The sequence below is a fragment of the Maylandia zebra genome, linkage group LG2 (assembly GCF_041146795.1).
Source record: "Maylandia zebra isolate NMK-2024a linkage group LG2, Mzebra_GT3a, whole genome shotgun sequence".
NCBI classification, from domain to species: Eukaryota; Metazoa; Chordata; class Actinopteri; order Cichliformes; family Cichlidae; genus Maylandia; species Maylandia zebra.
The window spans coordinates 18592445-18611284 of record NC_135168.1 but is presented as its reverse complement, the minus strand read 5'-3'; the positions used below and the strand labels follow the sequence as shown (position 1 = coordinate 18611284).

At 40.1% G+C, this 18840-nt stretch overlaps 1 protein-coding gene and 1 long non-coding RNA gene across 2 annotated transcripts in view; one reads left to right on the top strand and one right to left on the bottom strand.

Moving 5' to 3' along the window:
* fat4 (FAT atypical cadherin 4) overlaps nt 1–18840 on the bottom strand; it is a 105682-nt gene that overhangs the window by 61860 nt on the left and 24982 nt on the right. The window lies entirely within an intron of this gene.
* On the top strand, nt 78–1474 carry LOC143421048 (uncharacterized). The gene is made up of 3 exons (XR_013100779.1): nt 78–196; nt 567–659; nt 1298–1474. It is a non-coding gene; the product is annotated as an uncharacterized LOC143421048 (long non-coding RNA).

The window sequence follows — 18840 nt, the reverse complement described above, 5'->3', positions numbered from 1 at the left end:
AAACTGTTCCCTCGGTGTCCTTTTCATAAGGGTCTTATGATATGTTTTCCTGTTTTTTAATTTTTTTGAAATTAAATATTTTTCTACTTAATAAACTTGGAGACTTGCAGTTCCCTCCTGTAAAGATAATAAATGTTTAATCTTATCAGGTGGTGAAAGGTCTGGAGAGCTGGCAGGCCAGTTCATCAAATTCATGGTGAGCTAATATTTTTCTTAAAAATTATCACATTCCCATGTTAAAAATGTAATATATTCATTTTTAAGTGACATATAGTTTTGAGACCAAGAAAACAATGCATTCTGATTTTATGTACATATCATCTAAAGTTTCTTGAATTGGGGGTATGGCATGATTAAATTAATACACAAATTACAAAACAATATTAAAATGACAGACTTGTCTAAAATGCATAAATACTATTTGAAAAGATTAAGACTGTAAAACAATAGCCTCTGTATTTCTCACAAATTCCTGGTAATTCAACTAAAAGTTCTTTAATCCCACTGCTAGGTCATTGAGATGGATTTCCGTATATATTTGTTTTTTTCCCCCTCTGTGTATAAAGACTGATGCTGTTGAAATCAGAAGAGAATACATCGCCAAAGGTCTTTGCGTGTACCTGAATGAAGATCCTGAGAAGCTGGTGAAGGATTACCTGGTATGTTAACTTGCCTGTATCCTTAACTAAGGAGATGATCAAAGATAAGCTTGAACTACATACAAAAAGTTTCAGGGGATGGGGTTTTCCTATAAATTACCGGTGGCTGTAAAAAATACCTTTTAAAATAGGAAAAGTAAGAGCTTTAAGTTTCTCACTGGATACTACACACACCATTCTTGAGTGTTTTATACTATCATTATTATAATATCATTATAATAACCTCATTCATACACACATTCATACAAGATTTTTATGTAACATTTACACTTCAATGGATGTATCAGGAGCAACTTGGGGTTCAGTATGTTACCCATTGATAGTTTTAGTATCAGATTAGAGAAGCCAGGGATTAAACCAGTAGACAACTTGCTCTACCTCCTGTGCCACAGTCACCCCTGTCACAACTCAAGATTTTGAAAGACAGGACATTGTTGAGGTATTGAATGAACTTCTCTTGAGTCAGGAAAAATATCGGGCAGTCATTTTTGATTACATTTACATTATTATAAGGCTTGAATGAATAAAGCTTTTAGGTATTTTACATTAATGTAAAACAGATATTTACTTTTAAAACTGTTTGCAATGGACATTAGTGAGAAATCATTATCTTTTTTTTGTTTGTTTTATTGTCACAGGAAGTTGATAAAAAGCATCGCCACTGCCATAGCAGAGCCAGTCTTTGGAATCTGTGTCATTCGGTCAGAGGGTGCGGAGCCTGGCGATGACCCTCAGGATGTTGTGATTGTTCTAGAGGGGGTGGAAGTGATGGGTGAGTTGGGCAATGTAGTTTTTGCAGTGACAATGTTGCTTGGTCTGGTCTAGTCACTGAACCTGAGCTACCCTCTGAAACTCAGGTACATCTTTGAGGTCCTGCAGAAGATTCTTATGGAATTAAATGCACACGACCTATCCAACAGCACACAAAGTACAGGTTCTCAAAACACTATTTTCTCGTTGAGAAATGTTTCCATTACAACAGCTACACCATGTATCTGGACCATGAACCTAAAATAATTGCAGATATTTTCTTTTTTGAAAGTGCATCTGTTGACCTTCAAAGTAGTTGTATTGGTCATCGGAAAATCACCTGATTCAGCCATTCATTGTTGTTAAAAAATTGTTTTAACAGGTTAACTTTCCACTTTGTCCACTACTTTTTTTCTGTTATGTAACTTGTACTTGCATTTCATGTATTCTTTATACATTATGTGAAATTTGCTATAAATTCAATAAATTGGACAAAACAAAAAGATGTGTATGACAAATTTTTATTTACCTTTTAGATGTAATAGTGAAATGTATGTTAACCAGACTCTAGACTTTGTTAAATGCTCCAAAAAATTACTCTTTAAATTAACTTAAAATAATCATGGAAAGAATTTCCACGTGATTAAATTGCTTTCTATTAGCATTAAAGACTTGTGTTGGAATAACTTAATTTGTATGAGTTGGTTCCACTCAATTAACTTAAGCTGGGACCAAATTTAGTAAATTAGTTGGAGAAAACCTACTGAATTGAGTTGGAACAAAACTCTTTAAGTTGGATCAACACTATTAAAATATATTGGATCAAAATGCAGTAAATACGTTGATTCATCAATCTTTAATTAAGTTGGTCGAACTTGAGTGCATTAAGTTGGAGTAACAGAATTGCATAATGCTAAAATAAAGCAATTTAATCACGTGGAAATTCTTTCCATGATTTTTTTATGTTCATTTAAAGAGTTATTTTTTTGAGTGTAACTGCTTTGCAAGTAAAGTTACAAAAGATAAAAAGAAATCAACTGAACGAAACACAAAAAAGTGCATGAGTGGAAGGGTCAGGAATATAAGTACACATATGGTTTTGTGCGTGTCTATGTGAGCGGTGGTGTAGAAACCGGCTTTAATCCAAAACAGGACTTGGATTGTTGTGTGAAAAGCTGCAGGCACCCCCTGCAGCCCCTGTTTATGTGAAAAAGCCCTGAAAACATTAGTGCAGAGGAGCAGCAGAGTGGGGGTAGGTAGAGTGGATATATTTGTGTGTGTGTGTGAATGTGGGGGAGCTCTAGTAGTCAACTTGTGGCTGACCTGTGCTCCAGGAGGAAGCCTGACTGCCACCCAAGGTCCTGCTGATTAAATGAAAAATAACATGGTAGCTTAAGTGATAATTTGGAACAATGGGCGGACGTTTAGGTTTCACATTTTGATGGTCTTAGATGTTTCTATTCTTGTGTGATGCTTAAATGTAACGCCATTTAGTACGTTGAAGATAAATATGGGGAATTTTCAGTGTATAACGCTCCGGGAAATCTGATTTTCCTTCTTACCGAGCATTGGATAAGATACACACCGCTCTCACGTCTGTGTGTTATGCATGGAGCCTGAACCGGGCAGCGGTTAGCTGAGCTGACCATAAAATGGAAACACAAACTGAAATGTAAAAACGGCAATTTGTGGTTTTATGGGGAGTTACGTATTGTAACTACAAGCAAGTTTATCCATCCACCTAGGACTTCTGTTAGCTGCATAACATCTGCATTCTATCAAAAAACACCAAAAAACGGGAAACGACCTAAAAAAAACCAAACACCTTTCTTAATGTATATACGTTGATTATATCAGTGTTTCCACCTGCTCTCGGTCTTAAAGCTAAAGTACGCAAATTCCTGGAAAAGTCATCTGTATACCAAATTAAGCTAAATGTATCATGTCCTGTCGATTATTGTAAAAAAAGGCACAATTTCAACACAAAAATATCACACAGTAACTCATCCCACTTAAGCCTCAGCCTCACTGTAAAATCGACTGCTAAAAGCCATAACAGTGGCCGCTTTGCCCTCTATTCTGATTCTACTGACCAGATCATGTAATAACATTAAAAAAATAGTGACCACCAGTTGCCCAGTGACCACACTAATAAAGCTCTTAAAATCACAGCTCCACGTCACATATTTGACCGTGTTATTCCTGATCCTATAAATACCTTATTCCTATTCCTGCTTCACTGCCATGAAATGTAATTTTGGTGTATTATACATCTGCCTCGGTCATTTAGGCCTCAGCAGGAAACAGCTTGGCAAGAAAACCTGATCTGAAGACATTCTGAGGGGTAAAAGGAAAAAAATTGACGGAGAAATGTTGATGAATTTAACATGAGGTGGTGTAAAAAAAGTCTTCTGCCAAATAACTTGACAATGAGGGACAGTTTCCCCTGCTGAAGTCATTCATGGAAACGGGCTGGAGGGCCTGGAGACAGCTCTGCCTCTCTTTTCTTCTTCTCACTCACAGATACAATCACGGATGAAAATGCAGACTCTGCACCGATCACACAGGAGGCCGTGACATGCTCATTCATACATGCGTGATGGCCACCCTTCCCCCCTTTATTCCGGACACATACCTCCGCTTCCACATTATAGAGGTCTTACAAGGCCTCACATGTTTAACTCCCTTATATTATGATGAAGATGGGTCTTTTAGAAATACCATCCATCTTAATTAACAAGCCATTTGTATGCGCTTCAGCCCCCACGACAAAGCAGCATGGGAAGAACTCCTGTGGCCAAAGACGAATTCTAGAGCTCTAAGACATCATTAGTGGATTAAAAAACAAAAAAAAAGAAAGCCTTTAACGGCCTTCCCATGTTGCCTGCATATTTCATTATCTCCCACTGTTTGTGGCAATTCCCAGTTTCATCCTCTGGGTTTTTGGGGCTTTTTTAACCAATGAGCTCCAAAACTTTCTCCATGCAGCGAGAGCCTTGCTTCTCATTCCTTTAAAGTTCAACATAATTTGAGGCACTCTCCTCTTGATTTACAGCCCGGCCTTAACATCACTGCCTTCGCCGTCTGTAAAGTTAAAGCAACTGACGTATAGCATGTCGCTCTGCGGCTACCGAAACGAGTGAATATAATTTCTGCCTTTAGACGTCAGGCACGAACAAACAAACGTCAGCCTCGATATGATCTGTTTTCTCTCACCAGTTCTGAAGCTACGGCTCGCAATAAGAAGAGCCGCTGAAAGATCACTATGTTAAAGTGGCGCCTTTTTAGCAGATGCCTGGCTTTCGAAATGGTCACTTTTCTGGGTGGTGTGTGCGTCTGAGTGCATGGGGTCTTCCCATAGGGCCTATGTCTGGAAAACAAAAAGGAAATGTCTCAAAAACAGCCTTATGGGTAATCTGTCTTCACAGCCATTGCTTTCTTCTTTTCTTTTTCTTTCTTTTTCTTTGTCTGGCGGCACGCTTGAACGCAGCTGAATAGCCAAGAGACAATTCGTCTCAATTCTGCTTTCAGGACGCCTACAGAGGCTATTAATTGTCAACTCATAAAGGCCCCATACACGCCCCATGTGAGAGGAAGCACCTCATACTCTGGGACTCTTTTTCTCAATCTCCTCGTCAGTTTTAGCTGTCTCTACTATTATCCATAACACCTTTAGGTTTTCTCTAGGGTTTAGAGGGTCAGAGCACGAGGTCAGGAGGTTATTATTAATTCCGCTGAGAAGTTGCATTGTGGGAGCTCTTGGTTACTCTGGGGTCAAAAGCTCAGTTTAGTACAAGGGTGTCATTTGTTAGTTGACCTTTCTTGCGGCTCTGACAAGCATTTTGTCGATCGGGGGAAAGACAAAAAGGATAGGGAGAGCGCATGACTTCTGTTGTTCATTTCTATCACTTGCTGCTTTAAATAAATCCTCCAGACTTTTACCTCAAAAAAGAGACAGACTGCCCAGACAACAGGACTTGTGGGTATTTGGGAATTTGACAGAAATAAATACTCAGACAACAAAAGAGCAATGCTGTTCTTCTCTTCTTTTTACTTGGGAAGTGAAACCAGCAATCAGCAAGCATTCAAACAAAGGACTTCATACAACGGTGAACAAGAAAAAAAACGTTGATGTTTACTAGTGGGGAAATTGTTTAGTCTAGCAAAGACAGCAACAACAAAATTCAAATGTCATTATCAATATCTGTGGCAAGCAATGTGGAGATGAAACATAACATATACAGCGTGTCCAGAACTCACTCCTCACCCAGGCAAGCACACAAACAGAGCCTGAGAAGTGGCATATTAATTCAACATTTATACAACATTTTAAACAAAGGGAAAGGCGGATTGCCCTCGTAACCATAATCTTTATGAGATATGTTTAGACTGAGTGGCTTTGGAAAACACAAATACACAGTGGGCAAGATTTGATCCTGGGCATGTACAATGTTATACATCAGATATGGGTTTTTTTTTGTTTGGGAAACTCGAACGGGATGTCACAGATGAGCCCATAACGAAGCCAGAGTTTACCCACAAACTGTCAGTACCCCTTTCATGACTTCATTGCGGATTTGGGCAAAGCGTGTGATTGGAAACTGCGCCAGTATCACTACCATGCAACAGGCGGTGCATGTCAAAAAGTCGAAATGCCGGACTGACAGTTGCACGTCATGAAACGCAGAAGGGAAAAGAGCTCCTAACGTCTAAGCCGGAGAACGTCTGGTTGTTGTCACTCAGTGCAGAGAAGAGGATTTAAGAAGGGCCGAGGCGGGGTAAAAAGGCTTACCGTGTCACATATGATCTAGTCACCGACAGTTGCAGTCACCACCTCCACCTCCACCCATCCAACCCCCTCCATAGCCGTGGCATGGCATGCATGGATGAAATCAGCCACTTGGCTTGACGGGACTGAGAGAAAAGGGGGGGCTTAGAAAGTGGAAAAAGAGAATGAGGGCAGCAATTGAGAAGGCAGAAAAAGACAAGTGAGGCCCTAAAGTCAATCGGGCCTCTTGTTTCCCCTCTCTGCGCCTTTTTTCCCTTTACGCTCCCCTCCTCTTAGCCTCTTCTTCACACACACACACACACATATACACACTTTATTTCAGTCTGTCTCTCAGCTGTCCTGCAGGGTTTGTTCTACAGCGTAGTGTTATACCAATAAGCTGAGGCGATGCACTAAATATCCGGATATGGGGGATGTTCTTCCTCAAAAAAAGTTGCAGACATTATTAGAGTACAAACCGTTCTGCAATAACACTGCTATGACCTTTCGGCGCCTCGAATAAAAGTAACCACTTACTCTATAGCGGTGATCTCATCCTCCACTTCTAGACATACGCTAAAACATCATAACCTCCCATTTTAGACTGTTTTGGACTCAAGATTGATCCTTCATTGTGCTATATCCTGCCTGCGCATCCTGTTTGAACAGGAAAAAGACCAAATTGAGGAAGTAATACCTTCTCATGCGACCTTTAAATTGGCTAATCTTGATTATTTTGTCCATCTAATTAGGGTAGGCTCAATAACAGAAACATCCATTTGTATACAAGAGTGGGTGTATGCAAACAACAGCATTTATAAAGACATTAAGGGTAAATCAGCACCTCTAAACTATATATGCTTAATTTATTGGAGGAGTCTTTTCCTAAACAGCGTAGACTTTAAGCCAAGTTTCCCTAATAAAAGTTAATTTTTTAGTACATGTCCTGTTACAGATGTGCAAATAATTCTTAAGCTGATTATTTTGGCATTTGAAAAATAATTTAATTGTAAACTAAACCATAAATAGGATCTGACATCCAAAGTAAGGCAGAAAATCTCAGCTGTTGTAAGCTATTGTGAAAATGCCAGAAGATATATTAACCACGTCCACTATCAGTCAAACTAAGTCTTACTGTGTATCTCCAAACCATCCACTATGCTCACATGCACATCACTCTATTCTTGATTCCACTTTCTATTTTTTCACAGCACACAAGAGCTCCTCTTGCATTTGAGGTTCCTCTGACACGCAGCTAAGGTTTCAAGTAAATCCAGCTCTGAACCCCAACTGTTTATTCCTACCTGACAGAACAATAGCTCAAAAGTTGAGAACAATACTTCTAAGAATACTTCTAAGACAATAAACACTACTGTATGGCTTCACTGTGTGAAATTCAGCACACCAGACTGTCACACAGCAAGAGGTTTATTTTCTATTAGCGTGATATAATTTCCATCTGACACCAAGCTTGGTTCATCAGTGGACCATTGAATTCTCATCTTTCTACCCAGGGAGGCTTTGCTGTGCAGACGTTGAAGTACAGTCTGCTTCACGCTCATAAATCTACACACATTCAGCTGCTCAGTGCTAACACAGCCATCTACTGTTGGTACCTAGGAAGTTTTATTGAAGTTGATGTAGCTTGAATGAGTTGATTTCTCAAGGACACTTAAAGGCTTGACATTGAGCAAGTGTTTCTTATTCAAGCCTTACCATAAATGTCCTAGCTGTGGGAGGAAGTTAGAAAACCTACACAACCACAGGAAGAACATGCAAACTCTACACAGTGTTCTGTAGGCTAACATGGTTTGGTTGAACCTAAAGCTTGCTAAAAAAAAAGAAGTCTTTGTCCATAATGGTTCAACTCAAGCAATAATACTTCTAAGGTATGTTCTCATTAACTCCCTTTCTAACTAGTCCTTCTAACTCTTTAGCTACTGCTGCTCTGTATGTCTCCACGTTGTCTAGGAATGCCTTTACATAGCACTGCATCCCTTAGACTTGGTAGACCAAAAAAACCTCTCCAAGCCAGATGGTTTGGCCGGACAGTGGAGGTCTGGATTCCCACGGAGGAAACACTGAGCTTGGAGCTTTTTCAGTTACGCTTAAAGCTCCCTGCAGCACTGTGTAAAGCCATGATTCAAACTCATTGGGCTGCGTGATGTTTAATTGAACCACAAGCTGTTAATCCAAGGAAAGAAAATCAACTAATCCAGATTAAGGTCAGCCAGGCGGGGAATGGAATTGTCAAAGGCACTCCCCAGCCTGCTGAGTACCTTTAAAGATCGGGCTCATTACTTGAAAGCCAAACATGCTCACGTGAAACAAACACCAAATGGACTCAGGGTTTTGTCGCACCGTGAGAAGATTTTGACATAATCTCACACCAACAACTTACTGGTTTGTTTGTTTTCTGCTAAACTAAGGCTCCAAACCGGACAAAGATCACTGTGAGAAATGTCTGTTTGGACTGATCCAGGAATGGAAATTTAACGAGAGAATTGTTAGGTGTGAGCAGCGAGCAGACGAAGGGTTATTTGATAGCATTAGCAGATGCGAAGTGCACGCCTATCGGTTTCATAGCAAAACTGTGTCTAATTCACCCTCTACTTATCTGCTGACCGTAGACAAACAGACTTTCTCACTCAGTACGTTTCTTTTACAGACACACTTCTCCCAGTTTTATCTGCATTTCACATCCATCCCATCTTCACTCAATAGATAAATGTAAGAGCCACAACATCTCTTCGTGAGTGTACTGTTGACAGGCAAAATCCTAAATAGTTTTCTGTTACTCCAGCAACAGCACCACCTACAGAATATATTGAATGTTTTTGTCTTTTTTTCACATCAATGAAACAGCGGGAGATTCATCCACCCCTCACTGAATTCTGAATGTGTGAAAGTATAGAAGAGTGAAAGCTATAATATAGCTGGACTATTCTATACACTCAGTAGGATACCCACTCATGTGTAAAGCCAGCCTGTTCCTAACCCCAGGGCATTTGGGACTAAACAGATGCACACAAGATGTCCTTTGGTGTCAGTGACACGAAGCACTAAGTTTTTGGAGATAGTGAGATGGGTCTCGCTCCGAATATAAAGGACCCCTTTGCATTAGACTCAAAAGCACTTGCGAGCATCATTTTTCAACATGTTTATGGTGTAAGGTGTCATGATTTAACCCAGATCAGAATCTTTTTCCAAACACAACCAATGGATTGTATTGCCTTAATCTAATGAAGAACTTTTGGGTGCCTAAACCAAGCCAAGCAGCGAAAAAGTACAATGAAAAAGAAACAAAACAGCGAATGAAAACAACGTGGTGAGAAAGCTTACAAAGAAGCCACAAACCACTTTCTGCTGGTTGACAAACTTGCGACTTACTCTACCACCAGTGATGTAGCATGGTTGCTTTTAAAAGGTTGCTTCTTGCCATCCAGTATTGCAGAGGCTGGTTGTCGAGGCTGGGACCACAGTCATGGAATATCATTACATCTTCTTGCTCCACCCTTCTGGATTATTTTCTGCTTTGGTTCCTATTTTGCCCACTACACAATATTTCAGTGTGGAATGCCTGATGCCTGCCAGTGTTGATGAATAAGCATGGGTTCCAGCCTCACTGTATCACTCTGTAACTGTGGTCAGACATAACTGTGAGATTAGAGTATATCATGCACACTGCCAAGTTTATAAAGGTCTCGTGGCACTGTGAGGTGCTTGGGATTAACCTCTCAAACAATGACGAATGGCATCAAGTGCTGTGCTTTACACTCTGTGGCTATTACTGCATACCAGAGGGGACCAAGTATGTGGGAATTCAAGTACGAGGACAAAGAAACAAAGAGTCAAAGATCCCCAAATGTATGATTTTTCAACATACTTATACTTGCTATCCTGTATTTTCTCATCTTTTGTAAGTGTAGTGTTCAATAATTAAAAAAACAACAACAAAACAAGTCATTTTCTGACACATTTCTGCACATTTTCACATCTCTATTACAAAATAATTTTAGGGTTTCAGGGCATGTCAACTTCTTGATGAGTTATGGTTGAGAATGGTCAAACGGTCTTGCAGAGTCACACATGGATAATCCATCCCATACAGTGCTTGTGAGCAATTTCAGGTGTGCTGGACAGTAACATTTATAAAAACCTCTTCATTATTCTTGGGGCGTCAGCGCAAAAGGGGAAAAAACGGGCCCAAATTTGACTAGGCAGCTGTGTTTTTGAAAGGAAATGATTTATCAAAAATGGGGAGCGATATATGCTAACCCCGCATGCGTCGTCTCATTGCCGACCAATTTGATCTGCAACTGTTCTCAAAGATCCATCACAGCCTCTAAGATAGATACGCTGAGAGCTGAGGCCTCCGCAATTAGTGTATCAACAGCTGGAGAGACCATTAGACACTCCTGGGTGTTTGCTTCAATTCCTTTGTTTAGAGAAGGCTGAACAGCATGGACAAATATGGGCGACTAATGAATGGTGTCTGTCACTGAGAGTGGGAACGCCTGCTTCTTAAAGGAACTGTGAATTTCGAGGTAAAAACGGGATGAAAACGAGTTGAAGTGACGTCAAACAAACCATGGAGAACTGTTTGGAAAATCTTATTAAGATGTGTAATTTTTGCAGATGTTCATTATACTTTGGCTAGGGTTAAGAAAATAAGTGGTATACAGTTTTGCCATTTGTCTTTGGAGAATAGATCATTGGCTGGAGCCCTGACTAGGAGCCATTTGAGGCCAATGTAGCATATGCATGGGAATCAAACCCAAATGTGAACGTAATTCTTGCCTGGTGAGTGCTGCGTAATATGTGAGCTTTCTGGCTCAATCTGGAAAATTTAATTGATTGAACGGATCAAGTTGCTGTCCAAATGTTGCTGCTTTCTGAGCCCAATTATCTGCATAAATGGAAAATTCCCATTGCTCCCATTAATTTGCATTACAGGTAGGATCCAAGGCAGCGGGGACAGTGGAGCAGCGAGAGTGTGGGAGTCTGAGAACTGTCCACATTATCTTAAAGAATTAAGATAACCCAGAAGTGAATCATTCAACATGCTCTAAACTTAATCTAAGCCCCAGCTGATGTATGCCGCATTATCTCACCTACACTCACACACCAGCAGGCACGCACACACACGCATGAAAACAAACAGCGATTACAGACGTCATATATCCCCAATAAGTCAAACCAAGGCAAAAGTAAAGCGAATGCACAGAGGGTAAAACGTACCCCCAAACACTCTAAATGTGGTATCGCTGCTTTCAGTAGCAGATAAAAGCAGAGTGTTTGCAACATGCTGCCATAGCTTCCAAAAGACTGACAGTGGTTATATTTTTCCTTTCTTCTTTCTTACAACAGAGGTTGTAAATGTAATCTATCCCAAAAGGAGTGCACTCCTTTTTGCAACAGACTCCCCTCAATGTTGTTATTGGCAAATGCTCTGTAGCTGGCAATCCTATCGAGTGATGCTATTTTCTGTTAAACACTCTTTCGTTTTATTTTTATTGTGTGTGTGTGTGTGTGTGTGTGTGTGTGTTTGCTCTCTCTTCTCATCTATTCCTGAAATGCTATACAGTAAATATGTTGATTCTTTGGGCAAATGTGGGTTAGAAATCGAAGGCCTGTAATCAGTTTTCCAAACCTCCCCGCCTTCACTCGGCCAGGCTGTTTATTTCTATCTTGATGACATTGTCCAAAGTTGGTTCATGCTTAAGGATGAAACATCAAGACTCTCAAACCCATACTCTTACATTATGATTAAAAACTCTGGCAGGAAAGGCCTGTTTTTTGTTTAAATGAAATACAAAGCAGGATAAATACGGAGTAAATAATGATTAGCTTTTCTGAGGATGATCAGGCTCTATTTGGTGAGTAAGGGGGGATGTCAAATTTATGGGTACTACATCAAGATCATTTTTCATGTGTTCCACAAGAGTGACACAAATGTATATATGCTGCCCATGACATAAGACATGAGAACAAATGGAATAATTAAACCACTACTGACAGTAATTAAAGGTTCTCCAGCATCCAGATTTAGAAGATAAACAGGGCTGAGCCAGATTTAATTCAAAATGTAACCAACTGTGGCTCCTATGTCTCTTAATCAGCTTGACTACAAGTATGTGGGATTTACAACCTAGCCCACTGTATTCGCCACTGGAAGCTATATGCTCATATACGACATACTATACGTGTGAAGATTAACAGCGCAGAATAACAGCTTAAATGCTGCACTTACTTTCTAAGAAAATATTATTTGAAAGTTTTGGGACAACAGCTGGCTCAGTTATCAATCACAGGGCTGTTTATAGTAGACAGAGTAACCACTAACTCATCCATTTACTGTGATCTCAGGAGTAATTTAATCAGAGGAAATGTGACAGTTTTCAAATGGCGTCTTTATCCATTTCAGAACATGAGCTTCAAAGGCAGAAAAGCTTTTAGTGGACTACTTTTACAAATTACTTGGAGGAACACTACATGGGGGAAAAAAGTTGCCTCAAGTGAGCGAGATCTAAGATGGAAGTGAGCATATCCAAGTTAAACTCTACTTCTGCAGTTAGAATAAATACAGCATAGTAGAGGAAAACGATACCCTGACGAAGAGCAGCTGAGCCCGAAACACACAAAGCTTGCAACAAGCCAGAGTTCAGATAGTTTCTCTTTTTTGTTTTGCTTTGTTTTTTTTTAAGCGCCATTTCTATGAAGAACAATGTATGTACACGTAAACACACTCCGTCCACTTCTTTTCCATTTTTGGTCATTGCTTCTAAATTATACTGTGACTGGACAAACAAACGGCCTCTGAGTCACAATGTGACTGAAACAATACCCAGTGCCACTGCCTAGTGTCAAACCACTCTGGGCCAGATTTGACCGAGGTGACACGAGGCTGAAGGAGGTCATAAAGTTAAGTCAGCAGCAGAAGGGAAGGAACGAAACACAAGGGTGGGGATTGTTGGAATTCTCGGAGCACTGCCAGCGCCGCTTCCTGTTATTTGTTTTGTAGTAAACGCTGACTCTCTGGGGGGATATGAGTGACCGTAATGCTGGACACAAGTCGCCGTTTGTCTTCTGACCGCCACTGTTGTCTGCATAACTCCGTGTGAGTAGACATATGGTCGTATGTATGTGAATGCACGGGTAGAATTGAATGTGCCGTGACTCGCTGTTTCTGAGTCAGCTTATTGTTTTTGCTTCACATTTTTCAATGAATGTCAACTTGCATATGCATTATTAATGACTTTTATATGGTCATTTGCTTGTATGGAATTCAGAAAATTTTAGTGAAGAGCAGTGCTGCAAACGGATGCAGATCTACCAAAAACACATGCATACAATAGAAGTAATGATGGCACAGCAGCCAGGATGAACAATAAAATCTCTCATTAATCTCTCTTTTTTGCCTTTCAGAAATTCAAACACTAACAAAATCCGTCGTATAATAGACATTAAAATATCCAAAAAAATTCACATTTTCTGCGGTATTGAACCCATTCTGAAGAATTTGTGGATAAGTGCAGCGCTTTGAATTTGTTTCCACTCATCTGAAGCTCCCAACATCCTTGCTTTTCTTTCTTGTTTCCTTTACACTCAGAAGTAGCAATTTATCTGTATTTATTTCTCAGTGAAAGAAATTACTTGAAACTTTGTTTAAAAATATGCAGCCAGCACTGCACAATTGCTGGTAATATATACACAGGGGTACAGAGAAGTAAACACATGCCGAGTATTTGCGGTGCAGATATGTTCTGACGTGTCTACGGTTACATGAGTCAGCATATCAATATGTTTACTTCTGAGCGATTTGACTCAAGTGATTCGACTCCATAAAAACATGAGAGGCATACAAATCTGATGCTATCCTCCATCGGAAACTAATGGGCCGGGACCCTTCCTCGCCTCATTATCTGGTTCTGCTTCTTCTCAGAAAAATAGGAGAGAACAAAGAAAAAGAATTAAAAATAGCAAAATGTAGATGGAGAGAGGAAAGAGTAAAAAAGAAAGTAGCAGAAAAACAGAACCAATCAGAGATGATAAAGGGGGTATGAACAGTTGAGAAAACTATGAGAAAGGGTAAAAAAATAAAATGACAAAGTACTTCACAGCAAGCCATTGAGGACTGAGCAGACTCTGTGGCGTAATTTTTATTGTCTAACTACTTAATTGTAAATAACAGGCCTCGGCGATGTGAACGGCCATTCATTCGCCCAGACAGAGTGATTAATCCATGCTGGGCTTTGGGAGAGTGGGCAGTGTGTGTGAGAAAAGAGAGAGGGAGCAAAAGAGAAGGTTCTTTCTTTCTCTTTTCTTGTCTCTATCTCACTACCCTGCAGGTCCTAATTGGTTAATTTCATAAACTTCTCAAAGGGGTGCACACAGAGGCCCTAATTGAAAAAACAGGAGCCAGTTCAGCATCGCTACCTGCAGATCCTCGCGTCTTTGTGGCGGTGGGGGATGAGAGTCAGACAGCGACTGCAGGGGGTTCCTTCACAGGGAACTACAGCACGGAGATAATGGGCACGTTGCGCGGACCAGACGGGGAGACCTTTGAGCCCAGAGCGAAGCTGGTCACTTCTCAGTGTTTTGTCTATGGTAAAAAGTCTATGACCTGCTCATTATTTCAACCTGGGGTGCTGTCGTGATATCATAGCTAACAAGCCGGTCAGGGAATTGAGCACATTTGGTGTCGTGCCTGGCAAGGTTTATTTGAACAGAACACTGCCTGCGTTTTGTTTTATAGGAATAGAATTTAGGAAGCCTGGTGCATTAGTGCTTCAAAACTACTTAATTAACTCAAATGTTACATTTAAATTGGTTGTAGAGAAAGTTTTTGAGATAAATTAGTCACACCCAGTACTTGTCACCTTACATAGTTAAAGAAGCTTAACTAACACGCTAATGTTAGCTTGACACATGACTGCTACAGCAAGAGAAACTTTCAAAAAGAGATGCTAATATATTTATGCTAATAAATATAGGCTAACTACTACTAGGCTCACTTAAATCTGATATTTTAGCACTACATATCTACCAAGTACAACTAAAAACAATTTCTTCTGTGTATAAAACAATCCACTGAATACACTGCCAGCTCTTTTTTTAAGTCTATTCTGAATTTTAATGGCTACATTTAAAAGCTACCTAAACTAGCCGGTAAAGCTAACTAGCACTAGTACTAAAGCTCCTTCATATCCTAAAACTTTGGACTTATAAATAAGTAGTGGAGTCCAGTCCAGGGAATTATATTCATGGCTATGTGTTCATGCACCAGTGTTGCCAGAACAAATTTCTCTTGTGCTTATTTCATTTAGTAAGTGAAGTGACTCAGATTCTAATTTTGGCCGAACTGCATTTTGTTCACACAAGAGTCATTTGGCTTTGTGCACAAGAGTGTTAATGTTTATTTGCCAACCATGGAAGTTGTTTCTTCTACATGAAGCTGAAAATAGACTGAATACGCTTGAAATAACATTCAATGAATTAACAATAATTGTGTATTACCAAAACAGCCAACTATAATCACTCAATAATAACAACACTAAATGGCCGCCTTCGAAATTGGTGCAGCCAGACATGTCTACATCAGTTACTCTGCCTGCAGCAGCTGCCGTCCCAAAGTGGTGCTCACTTGGAAGAAAGGTATTGTGGAAAACTCCCTATCAAAGCTCAGGATCACAGTTTTTAAAGTATTTTGCCCCTAAAAAAGGAAACAAACCAAGGCTCTGAGGCTGTGGACCCTCCGTAAATGTCTGGGCAGAGGAGGAGATATCATCGCACATCGAAGCCCCTTCATTATGTGAACAATAGGCATCCATCTACCTTTCCACCCACCTTGACGAATGAGCCCTTTCATTTTTTTATTCACATGATTTGCGCTGCGGTACCAAGCATTTATGAGAGGAATTCCAGCCTTTGTATGGCAGAGCACTCTTAACAGCAGATAAAAACTCAAAGTATAAACATGCTCCCATTAGGGAACTGGCGGCCAACCAACCTTTACCTCAAAGTGATCTGTGTTATCTGCAAAGCAGCCTCGGCCTGAGTCCGAGTGATTCACTGGGGACTGCCGGAGAGAACTTTGAGACGAGCCAGGTCTCAGTGCAGCCGTGGCCTAAAGGCCAATCTATCTCCATAAAATTGACTCTCAAAATGAAAGAACAAGAGATGTCCGCGTGTTTGGATCCATGTGTGTCGCCTCTCAAAGCAATCCTACACTTGCTCTGTGTGAACCTTTACAGTTCAAGTGTGCATTAAATCAACAAGTATGAGCCTCACGGACCATTAAGAATAGCAGTCTCATCTAGAACAGCCTGACGCATATCTAAAAAGGTGGGATTTTTCTTTGGAGTTTTCTACTTAAGAGTTGATAAATATTGTTCTGAATCTGTAATTGTAGGGGATTTTGCCCCTGTGGTCATGCACAACACTAAAGGCACTGTAGTACTGCTATTCATCAGCATCACCAGAGCAGTTTACAGTTCTATAAAAGTGTTACTCTGTCTTTGCCTGTCTGTAAATCAGGTGTGTAGAAACTGACATCACAAGTAACACAAGGCTAATAAACCAGAAACTAAGTCTGAGAAACTTTCATAAATTACATATATTAAGAAGGCAGGCTGGCAATAAAAATAGAGACCGGTGCTCCATGGGAATGGTGTCCTGCTGCTGAGGCAATTTCTATTCTTTGCAGTCTTATGAAAGGATATTTAAAGAAGCGCAGTTGGTGTGAGAAGAGACAAAGTTTGAGACAAAGTTGGAACATGAACAGTAAAATGAGCTACAAGAAAAAATAGTTGCAGGATGCGTTTCAGTCAGGGAGTTAAAAAAAAAAGAAGAAGCAGAAACACAAACATTCACATTTGCAACTTTCTTTCATCTCGACTTTCCGTGCCGTTAGCCATGACCACTGTTCACATTTGCATTTACATATACGACTCTGCAAAAGCCATTTTATTTTTTGCTTATTGAAGCTGCTTATCAGTTGCTGTTACCAACCCGGAATAAATCCCGAGGATTAAAGGACTTCAAAAAAAAAAAAAACTTTTTGAGGGTGTAGAAGGGTGGGGTGGGGGTGAGGGTTTTGGGGAGGAAAAAAGCCGACAGGATGAAAAGAAGTTGGGGGCCCATAGAAATGCTAAGGAAGTGGCCCTCTTTTTTTCCCCAAGTCGCTCAGGGGTAGGAAGTTCCCAGCTCTGCCACTTCATTAATTCATGCTATTTAACAAGTGGGATTGTGGTGGGGCTTCTCCGGCCCCCTTCACACTGGAACCAACAACAGTGCCATCAGTAACTGACAACCCCCCGGGTGGAGGGGCTATGGCCTCCAGGGTCCACGCTGCAAACAGAGCCACGGGAAGCAGAACCTTGCCATTCAAGAGTTCAGCCCTTTATTTGTCATCCCTGGTTTCTCCCCACCATACACATCCCCAATCATGGGCCTCCGAGGGTGGACAGCAGATTGGAGGATGAATCTCCCCTGTTTCCTATTAGGACAGAATAGAGGAAGGATGGGGGGGCTGGGGGGGTAGTGTTGCTCATCAGCAGAATCAGTATGCTTATCCATAACTTCTTAACGTTCGCTGACCACAGGGTTTCAGAAACGCTGTGCGGTAAGAGGAGGCAAATCGAGGTAGCAAATGCCAGAAAAAAGAATTAATAAAAACCAAAAAAGAATTGCTTACACAGAAACTTATTTAAACTTTGATGGCAAATTTAGCTTTTTTTGTCAGCAAATAATTCACAGCATCTATTCTCTTCCAGGCGCTATGATACAACCTGAGCTCTACACACAAGCTCTTTAGTTCTTCACACAGAAATGGTTGTGACTCACACGGATCCATCAGCTGAGAAATGTGCTTACTTATTATTGTTGGCCATTTTGCAATTAAAATTAAAGTCATAGTATTGATTTAGGAATATAAAACACACATATTTTATCTAGATGGACTGAAAGATAAAGGAAGGAAAGAAATTTAATACGATAAAATGCCGTAAATAATCAACTCAAAACTGTTTCCAAGCCTTAGGGTCTGGACCCGATCAGTAAATCTCAGAGCATGCAAAATGTAGAATAACTTCTCGTTAGATAAAATTATGTTTGTATTTTTTGAGTTTTTCCTTTGTTGTTTTACAAGATAACTCTTTTTCAAATACAGTACAACAATTCTGTATGAGGCAATGTATATACTGGTAAGTACTGCAGTTTATGGATTATTTATAGTTTGCCACAATTATGAAGTTGAGTCAGTAGTTTGGACAGAAAAATGCTTGAGCTTGTCTTGTAGTTTCCCTTAGATTAACAAAACCTGCAAGAAAAGACACTACCATCAAAATGAACCTAAATTAAAAAAAAAACAAAGTATGTAACAATATTTAAAGCCTCATTTCTGTGGTGGGTGGGTAACATAATGAAGTACCAAAATATTACCTACAGATGTACATCGACCCAAAAATAAACGGTAGTGACAAGCACAATTTTGGAAACTAAACCAAAGACTAAAAAATTAGCTAAATGACACAAACCAGTAAGGTAATAGTGGGGCATAAATCACTGGTCTCTCACATAAGACATATAATACAGATTTATTAGGAAACATTTGTAACATTTTAAGGCTTGCTCAAATTTTAAGTATGCACTGAATATGAT